Genomic DNA, 9,611 nt, shown 5'->3' with positions numbered 1-9,611 from the left:
CCAGCACTGACCATCTCTGGCTTTGGGCAGGTCCCTGTGCCTTCCTGAGCCTCAGTTTCCCATATGTTAAGTGACTTCCTCATAAGATTGGGCACCTGGCAAGCTCAGCACAGTGGCCCACAACAGAGAGCTGCTGTTAGTCACTGTTGTCATCACTGGCCACGTACATTCTTAGAAGGCAGACGTGGCAGGCAAAACAAAATCACCAGAGCAAGCTTCCCTTGAGGTTGTAATTGGGTGAGTGGTTAGAAACCTTTCAGGTTTTTTTGTTTTGTTCTTTAGAGAGAGGAAGTGGGGGGAGAGAGAAAGACAGAGAAACATCCATTTGTTCCACTTACTTATGCATTTATTGGTTGATTCTTATATGCCCTGACCAGGGATCGAACCCACAACCTTGTTGTATCAGGACAACGCTTTAACCAACTAAACTACCTGGCCAGGGCAGAAATCTTTCATTTTGACCAGTTTGCTTTTGGACCATGCATCCAGAGCTGAAAGCAAGACTGAGAAATGGTCCTGGCCGGTGTGGCTCAGTTGGTTAGAGCATTGTCCTGATACACCAAGGTTCAGGGTTTGATCCCCGGTTGGGGTGCTTATGGGAGGCAACTGATTGATGTTTCTCACATCAATGTTTCTCCCTCCCTCCCTCTCTTTCTCCCGCTCTCTGTCTTCCCCCCTTCTCTCTCAAATAGATTTTAAAAGGCTGAGAAATGCATGCAAGTTCTCCTAAAGGAACAGGTCTGGCAAAAGTGGCAGAATATAAATTAAAAAAAAAATTTAAGGCAAAAATGCTAAAAGACCAACACATTAACAGTTGCAAATCTATCTTGGGTGAGGGAAAATGCCCACCTTTCTGCCTCTGTAAAGAAAAATCATGCCCTGGCTGGTTTTGCTCAATGTTTAGAGCATCAGCCTATGGTCCAGAGGAACCCGGGTTCAGTTCCTGCTAAGGGCATGTGCCTTGGTTGCAGTTTGTCCCCGGCCCCAGTTGGGGTCATGTGGGTGGTGTCTTTCTCACATCGATGTTTCTCTCTCTCTCTCTTCCTCCTTCTCTCCCTCTCATTCTATCTGAAGATGAATGCAAAAATGTCTTTGGGTGAGGATAAAAAAAAAAATCATGAGAAAAGTGACACCTTCTAAAAAGGTGTATTTGTTTCCGGGTACACAAACCTCACTAGTACAGGTTTTCCCACCATCTTGGGTTTTTAAAAAATTAATCTTAAAAATGTATTGAGTTATACATGTTTATAGTTTCATAAATATGAGAAAGTACCGAAACGTGTAGAATAAAAAATGAAGGACCTTTCATACCCATCCCCCACCCTAACACATAAGCTGAGCAAACCACCCTCCTTCCCAGAGGCAAATATATCAGTTTGGCATTTGAATTTACATGCATATGGTTGTGCACACATTGATAGTTTATTCTTTTTTTTTTTTTTTTGGTGCGTGCCCCTAGCGGGAACCGATCCCAGGACTCTCTGGTCCGCAGGCTGATGCTCCAATTGCTGAGCCAAATTGGCTAGGGCACATTGATAGTTTCTTAAATGTTTTACTAAGTGGGGTTAGTGTCTGTATGTTCCTTATCTTGCTTTTGTTTTCCCAGTTGAGTAATGTCCAGTCATCCACATCATTCCTTACATATGACTCTTGTTTTCAAATGGTTGCCATCCGTCGTCCATTAAAGGGACACATTTCATTTCCACAACCCTCCCACCTGTATGCGCTCTCTGTCCACATGTAACAGACCCCGCCACTCGGGGTGAAAACAGGCATTTGTAGTCTTAACAGTTGCTCTGGGTCAGGAAGCCAGGCACAGCTTTGCTGGGCGCCTCTGGTTCAAGGTCTCTCTCAAGGTTGTAGTCAAAGCTCAGCTTGGGGAAGGCCCACTTCCAAGCTCTCTCGCCAGCTGGTTAGTGGGACTCACTTCCTCCCAGGTGACTCACTGGACACAAGGCCTCAGGACCTCTCTCCCTCTTTTACCAGGTAGCCTCTTCATAGGGCAGTTCACTTCTTGGCTTCTCTAGAAGTGAGAGAGGGCCACCAAGATGGGAACTGCAGGCTTTTTGTCACCTAGTGTGGGAAGTGCTATGCCATCGCTTTTTTGGTGTTCTGTTCATTACAAATCACTAGGTCCAGCCCACAGTGAAGCTGAGAGGATAAAGGGTATGATACCAGGAGGTGACCATGGGGCCATCTTGGAGGCTGCTTGCCACACTGCATGGCACGTGGCTAGCTGTGCAATTTTTCACTATCATCAAAATGCTGCAGAGGATAAACACACACATACATATATGTATATATATATATATATTTTTTTTTTTCTCACTTGTGCAGGAATTCCTGTGTGATACATTTCTATCAACAAATTTTCAAGATTGAATAGTATGACAATTTTATTTTTGTGTATTTGACTTTGTATTTGATTTTTTAAACGTTTATTTTTTTGCATATATAAAATGTTCATGTGGTTCACGCTTTGTTTCCCAAAGCAACTCAACACAGTCCCAGCTCCCTCTGGAAACCACCAATTTCTTACGTATCTTTTCTGAGATATGTATAGGCAAGTAAAAGCAAATAGAATATATTCATTTGAGGCTTTTCTCTCCAGTGGCAGCCTTTAATTTTTTAAAATATGTTTTTATTGATTTGGGAAAGAGAGGAAGGGAGAGGGAGAGAAAACATCGATGAGAGAAATATCAATTGGTTGCCTCCTGCACGCCCCCTACTGGGGTAGAATCTGCAACCCTGGCATGTACCCTGAACTGGGTATCCATCAGGTGACCTCTTGGTGCATGTGATGATGCTCACCCAGCTGAGCCTTACCAGCCAGGGCTAATTTATTTTTGAAGATTTATTGATTCATTTTTAGAAAGACAAACATCAATTTGTTGATCCACTTATTCATGCATTCATTGGTTGCTTCTTTGTGCCCTGACCGGGAATCAAACCTGCAACTTTGGCATATCGGGATGATGCTGCTCCAACCAACTGAGCTACCCGGCCAGAGCCTACATATATATATATATATATATATATATATATATATATATATATTTTAATTCTCACATGAGGATATATTTTAATTGATTTTTTTAGAGAGAGAAACACTGATGTGAGAGAAACATCTATTGGTTGCCTCCCACACGCATCCCGACCGGGGATCAAACCAGCAAAGTGGGTATGTACCTCGACCAGGAATTGAACCCCGCAGCCTTGTGGTGTATGGGATTATGCTTCTGTTAACAGAGCCACCTGGCCAGGGCTAATTTTTTTTTTTTAAGCTTTATTGAGGTATAATTGATAACAGAAAACTATACGTATCTAATATGCACAGTTTGATGAGTTTGGACATAAACATACAACATGAGAGTGTTACTACGCTCAAGGTAATAGACATCTATTACCTCCAAAAGCTTACTTGTATCCCTTTGTTGTTTGTTTGTGTGTATGTGTGTTATGAACATTTAGCAGGAGATCTCTTAAATTTTAGTGCACAATAGATTATTGCTAACTGTAGGCACTGTGTTGTTCAGCAGATCTCTAGAACTTACTTTATTCTGTAGATTACTTTTTTCATCTGACAGCCTGTCTTTCAGTTTACACCAAGGCAAAAAGCCCTCTGTTCTTTTTCACGGCTGCATAGTATTCCGTGTGAATGCCACCATTTTCTTAACCATTCTCCTCCTGTTGGCCATGTAGGATGTTTAGAATCTTTTGGGGTGCTGAGATTTTAAACTGACAATGGCCAAATGGCCCCCTCTGAAAAACATCTGGTATACCAATAGTTGTACCAACTCACTTCTCACTATTTCACTTAGAAAGAAGAGGCAGGGTGGGACACCATCACTTCAGTGCGCCTTACCTCTGAAGGCAAGGAGGAAGCCCTCTGGGCTTGTGGGTGGGGAGGTCTGGTTTTTTACAATCTGAAACCTTTGGGACAGTATACGCTGAAGGGCAGGTGGTGCTGAGAGGCAGGTGTGAGGGGTGCTGATGGGAGGGTCCTAGCCCCGAGTTGATGGCCATGAGTGGGCTTGTGGCAGGAGGCACAGAATGGTGAGGTGTTCACAAGTGGGAACCAAGGGCTTCTGCTGAAATTATGAACCCAGTCTTGAGACTACTTTCTTGGCCTTTTCTCTACCAAAACCTCAGACTTTTGTCTCCCAATGCTTGGTTCATAAACTCTATAGAATGGGCATAATAAGACTGTCAGCCTTGTATCCTGGTGTGTGAGTTCTTATAGACGTGAAGTGCTTGGTGTAGTGTTTAAGAAAGAATAACTTACTGCTTTTCTAAGAGTTATACTTTTTTTTTTTTTTTTTTTTTATCCTCACCCGAGGATATTTTTCCATTTTTTGTACAGATAGAGTGGGAGGGAGAGAGAGGAAGGGAGAGAGAGAGAGAAACATCGACGTGAAGGGACACATCGAGTGGCTGCCACCCGCACGACCAACCAGGGCCGGGGACAAACTGCAACCGAGGTACATGCCCTTAGCGGGAACCGAACCCGGGTCTCTCCGGACCGCAGGCCGACGCTCTAACCGCTGAGCCAAACTGGCCAGGGCAGAGTTATACTTTTAAATATGTTTGTATTTATTTTTTAGAGAGCGATGAAGGGAGAGAGAGATAGAAACATCAGTGTGAGAGAGAAGTACGGATTGGCTGCCTCTTGCATGCATCCCACCGGGGATCAAGCCTGCAACCTGGGCATGTGCCCCAAAAGGGAATTGAATTGGGACCTCTCAGTCCATGGGATGACGCTGAATTCACTGAGCCACAACGGCTGGCAAGTATTATACTTTTAAAATTAAGTGAGCCCTGGCCAGTTTGGCTCAGCGGTTGAGCACTGGCCTGCAGACCAGAGAGTCCCGGGTTTGGTTCCTGCTAGGGGCACATACCACAAAAACAAAACAAAAAAAACCCAAACAAATAAAATTAAGTGATACAGGCTTGGGAGGTGTGGCTCAGTTGGTTGAAGCGTTGTCCCATACACTGAAAAGTGACGGCTTCAATTCCCTATCAGGGCACATGCTGGGGTTTTGGGTATGATCCCTGGTCAGCGCATGTGTGGGAGGCAACCAATTGATGTCACATCCATGTCTCTCTCTCTCTCTTCTGCTCACTTCCTCTCTTAATAAAAATAAATAAAAAGCCCTGGCAAGTTTGGCTCAGCAGCAGTGTCAGCCCACGGACCAAAGAGTTATGGGTTCGATTCCGGTGAAGGACACATACCTTGGGTGTGGTTTGGTCCCTGGCCCTGGTTGGGGTTGTGTGGGAGGCAACCAATCTCTACCCCCCCTTTCCCTCCCACTCTCTCTAAAAATCAATGGAAAAATTATCCTCTGGGGAGATTAAAAACAAAATCAATAAGAATATAGAGCATTTGTAGAGCATGCATCAGCCAGACCTTTATTTTTAGACATTAGTTTGTAATTGAAAAAAATCTAAACCCAAGACAGAGATTGCCTTATGCCTATGTTGTCTTCATGTCCTTGTCTATGTCCCATACACAGCCAACCTATATGTACTAACCTGTATGTACTTCTGGTTTGCCCTTTTAGTGAACTCAATCGGACAGGTAGTTGATTGGTTAATCAAAAGTGGCCAACCCTGGCCAGTTTTGCTCAGCGGTTAGAGCATCGGCCTGCGGTACTGAGAGACCCGGGTTCGGTTCCCGCTAAGGGCACGTACCTCGGTTGCAGTTTGTCCCTGGCCCTGGTTGGCCGTGCGGGTGGCAGCCACTCGATGTGTCCCTTTCACGTCGATGTTTCTCTCTCTCTCTCTCTCTTCCTCTCTCTCCCTCCCACTCTGATGGAACAAAAAATGGGAAAATGTCCTCGGGTGAGGATTAAAAAAAAAAAAAGTGGCCAAATGGGATTGAGAGGGACATATCTATATCAGAATAGGCTGGGTTATTTTCCAATAACAACTCCTAAATTGCTATTTAGAGCCACTGCGATTTGCCAAGGTGGGTTTTCTCACTCATGCTAAGTGGAGATCTCATTCATGCAAAAAGATCTCAAATATTGCCAAGTAGTCTCCAGACTGAAATCACGTGTCACTTTTGCTTAGATCTCATTGGCCAGAATCAGTCACGTGACCCAACTCAACCATGATGGCATCAGGAAGTGGAATCCTTTCCTTTGGTGGACAAGTAGAGAGTTAGAAATACATGGCAAATAGTGCTAGTGACCATGTAAACATTTTAAAAGTTTTATTTTGTCTAAGAACATTTAAACAGACATCTCTAGGTAGGGCTAAGACCTTTTCTTTAAGTATCGGTTTCCCAGTTATCATACAACATATTCTTGTATAAACTGTACCTACAATTCACAACAAGTTATTTCCAGAGCTGCTGGGGTTTTTTTTGGTTATTGTTGTTGTTATTTTTTAAGTGATCTGAGAACCTAAAGATACTTAGGAAGTAGACCAAAGGCTGGATCTTCCTAGGTTTTTACGAGTTTTTCTCTTCAGTCATTTATAGTCGCTTTGCTTGCAGCTAATTTGGCAGCATTTTCTTCACATATATATATATATATATATATATTTTTTTTTTTAATTGATTTTATTTTTAGAGATGGAAACATCATGTGAGAGAGAAACATGGATCAGCTGCCTCCTGCATGCCCCCTACTGGGGATCAAGCCCGAAACCTAGGCATGTGCCCTGACCTGGAATCGAACTGGGACCTCTCAAGGCAATCTCTGTCTTGGGTTTAGATTTTTTCAATTACAAACTAATGTCTAAAAATAAAGGTCTGGCTGATGCATGGGAGTATGCTCAGTCCACCAGCCACACCGGCTGGGCTGGCAGCATTTTCTTTAAGCAATTCACCTTTATTCTTTCCAGTGCAGGCACCCTGGTTCGCATATAAACATGGATTAATATTACATTAGTTTGATAGGACTAAGTTATTAACTTAGGAACAGCTGCCATAAACAGGTCTGGCAACAGCTACTTCGGAGGATGTGTAGCCTGACAGATGGGAGCAGAACTGCTTGGTCGTGATAGCCTGCTAGCTTGGGCAGCAGGCTTTATAGACATGAACAGTCTTTCACACTGGCACACTGGGTAAGCAAGATGGCTTCAGAGAACTGTACTGTAGAGTTACTGATAGAAATTTCAGCCTGCGTCTTCATTTTACATTCTGACATGTTTTCCTTTCACTCATGCTGGAGTGTGTCCTGGTCCACCTTTCTCCATGCTTAGACAGTCCTGGGAATTTATACCCACACATGTGTCCTGTTGGGATCTCAAGGATGGAAAGGCATCCACTAGGTGGACAGCAGGCAGGATGATCAGTTTGAAGACACCAGTAGGGGCCTCATGATGCTGGGCCACAAAGGGCACAGTGAGGAAATTTGTATATAAATCTAAGGGCATTTGTCTGGCTGATGTGGCTCAGTGGTTGAGCGTCAACCCATGCACCAAGAGGTCACTGGTTCAATTCCCGGTCAGGACACATGCCCAGATTGTGGACCCGATTCCCAGTGGGGGTCATGCAGAAGGCAGCTAATCAATGTTTTCTCTCATCAATGTTTCTATCCCTTTCCTCTCTCTCTAAAATCAAAGGGAAAAAATCTAAGGGCATTGGGAAGCCATTTGAGTGTTTAGATTAGTGGGATGAGAGAAAAGGCGGCAAGAATTAGGAGACTGTCATCCTGGCAAGAGATTTTGATGGCTTGGACCAAAGAGAATGGTGAGATATGAGGATTTCAGGAGATCAAGGAGGTTTCTGTCCCTGTGGTTCTTTCTCCTTCATGCTACCAGTAGTCAGGTGTCCTGACATGGGTGATTGTCAGGGCTCTGGAGGTATCTACTGACATCTAACGTGAAGTCAGGGTCCAGAGAGCATTGACTCCCTATTTGGTCACAATCTGGATCACATTTGGAGCACTGGGCTGGGCTCCAGTCAGCCCTGGAAAGTCCTTGGGCAGGTGGCTTAGTGAATGGGGCAAGTAAAGATTGGAATTATGATCCAGAACAGGGCTTCTCCTTGAATTTTACTGGTCATTTTCTGTCTCATTTGCTGGTGCCCCTCATGGCCTGACCTCCAAAGGATGGAGTGTTCCAGTCTCCATCCACACCCATGTTCTTTGTAATCTCATTCATAACTGACTCAAAAGCTGAAAACTCCCAAAGTTTCATCTCCAGACTCCTCTATCTACATTGCATAGTCAACGTCTCAAATGGAAGTAGGTGTTTCTTTCTTTAAAAAAAAAAAGTTTTTGTTGAATTTTAGAGGGAGGGAGAGAGAGAGAGAAAAACATTGATCGACTGCCTCCCATACACTCCCTACCAAGGATAGAGCCTGCAACCTGGGCATGTACCCTGACCAGGAATGGAACAGCTGACTTCTTGGTGCTTGGGACGATGCTCAACCAACTGAGCCACACAGGCCAGGTGGAAGTAGGGATTTCTGCCTCCCCAACCTGTTCCTCCTATAGGCAGCTTCCTTTCTCTAAATGGCACCTCTGAACAGGCAAAAACCTTGGCATCACCCTAAATCTCTCTCTTTCTCTCACTCTGTACACAAGTCCTGTGGGCTCCAGATACTGTGTGCATGACTCTATGCATTCGAAGAATGATTTGTTTAAACTGTAAATGAGACCATCACTCCCTTACCCGAAATCTTTTGGTGGTTTCCCAGCAAAATGAGACTAAAATCCAAATTCCATCCCAAGGCTACAGGGTCCCTGCTTGTGGCATCTGGCCCCTCCCAACTTCCAATGCTCTCCTCCACTCTCACTCAGCTCCAGCCTCATTGGGTTCTCGTTTTTCTCCAAGGATGTGTGCCCTTGCTGTTCCTTCGTCTTAGCACACTCTTCCAGCTGTGTAGAATTGCAGGCTGCTCAAAGATCACTTTCCTGACTTCTCGTGGTCACCATCCCATCAATCTGTGCATTTGCTCTATTTAACGCAAACCACAATGATGTGTAGTCCCTAGTGGACCATCATCATGATATACTCATTGCCTAGCACAGAACTGGAAATAGTACTACTGACAAGAAGTAAAAGAGTAAACACTTAAGTCGTCACTGTGCCAATTACCGATCCTAATGTTTTACTGACTCATTTGACTCTCCTATTCATTTTGGGGTTAGCTATTATTCACACTTAAGAAACAGGGAGCCCTGACCGGCTGGCTCAGTTAGTTGGAGCATCATCCCATGCACCAAAAAGGTTGTGGGTTTGATTCCTGATCATAGCACATACCTAGTTTTGGGTTCAATCCTGGTTGGGGCGCAGATGACAGACAGCTGATGTTTCTCTTTCCTTCCCTCTCTTCAAAAATCGATAAATCCTCGGGTGAGGATTAAAGAAGAAACAAAGAAATTGAAGCAAGAAATCTTACACAACTACTTGTAAGTGAATATGCAGTCATTTACTTGAGTGAATGAGGGAATCAATGAATGGTCGCGAGAGGCGGGTGCAAGAAGCTGCAGGAGGCGCAGAGGGCTGTAGGCGGAGCCTAGAGAGCGGGGCCAATGAGCACGCAGCTGTGGCTTACGGCGTCAGCTGAGACCGCAGGCCCAGCCCTGGCCGCGCGGGGGCCGCCGGGAGTTGTGGTCCCCTGCCGACCTAGCCACGTCACGGCCTTCAAACCTGGA

Source organism: Molossus molossus, unplaced genomic scaffold, assembly GCF_014108415.1.
Source record: "Molossus molossus isolate mMolMol1 unplaced genomic scaffold, mMolMol1.p scaffold_m16_p_21, whole genome shotgun sequence".
NCBI classification, from domain to species: Eukaryota; Metazoa; Chordata; class Mammalia; order Chiroptera; family Molossidae; genus Molossus; species Molossus molossus.
The sequence above is the reverse complement of the archived record's forward strand: the minus strand, read 5'-3'. Positions refer to the sequence as shown.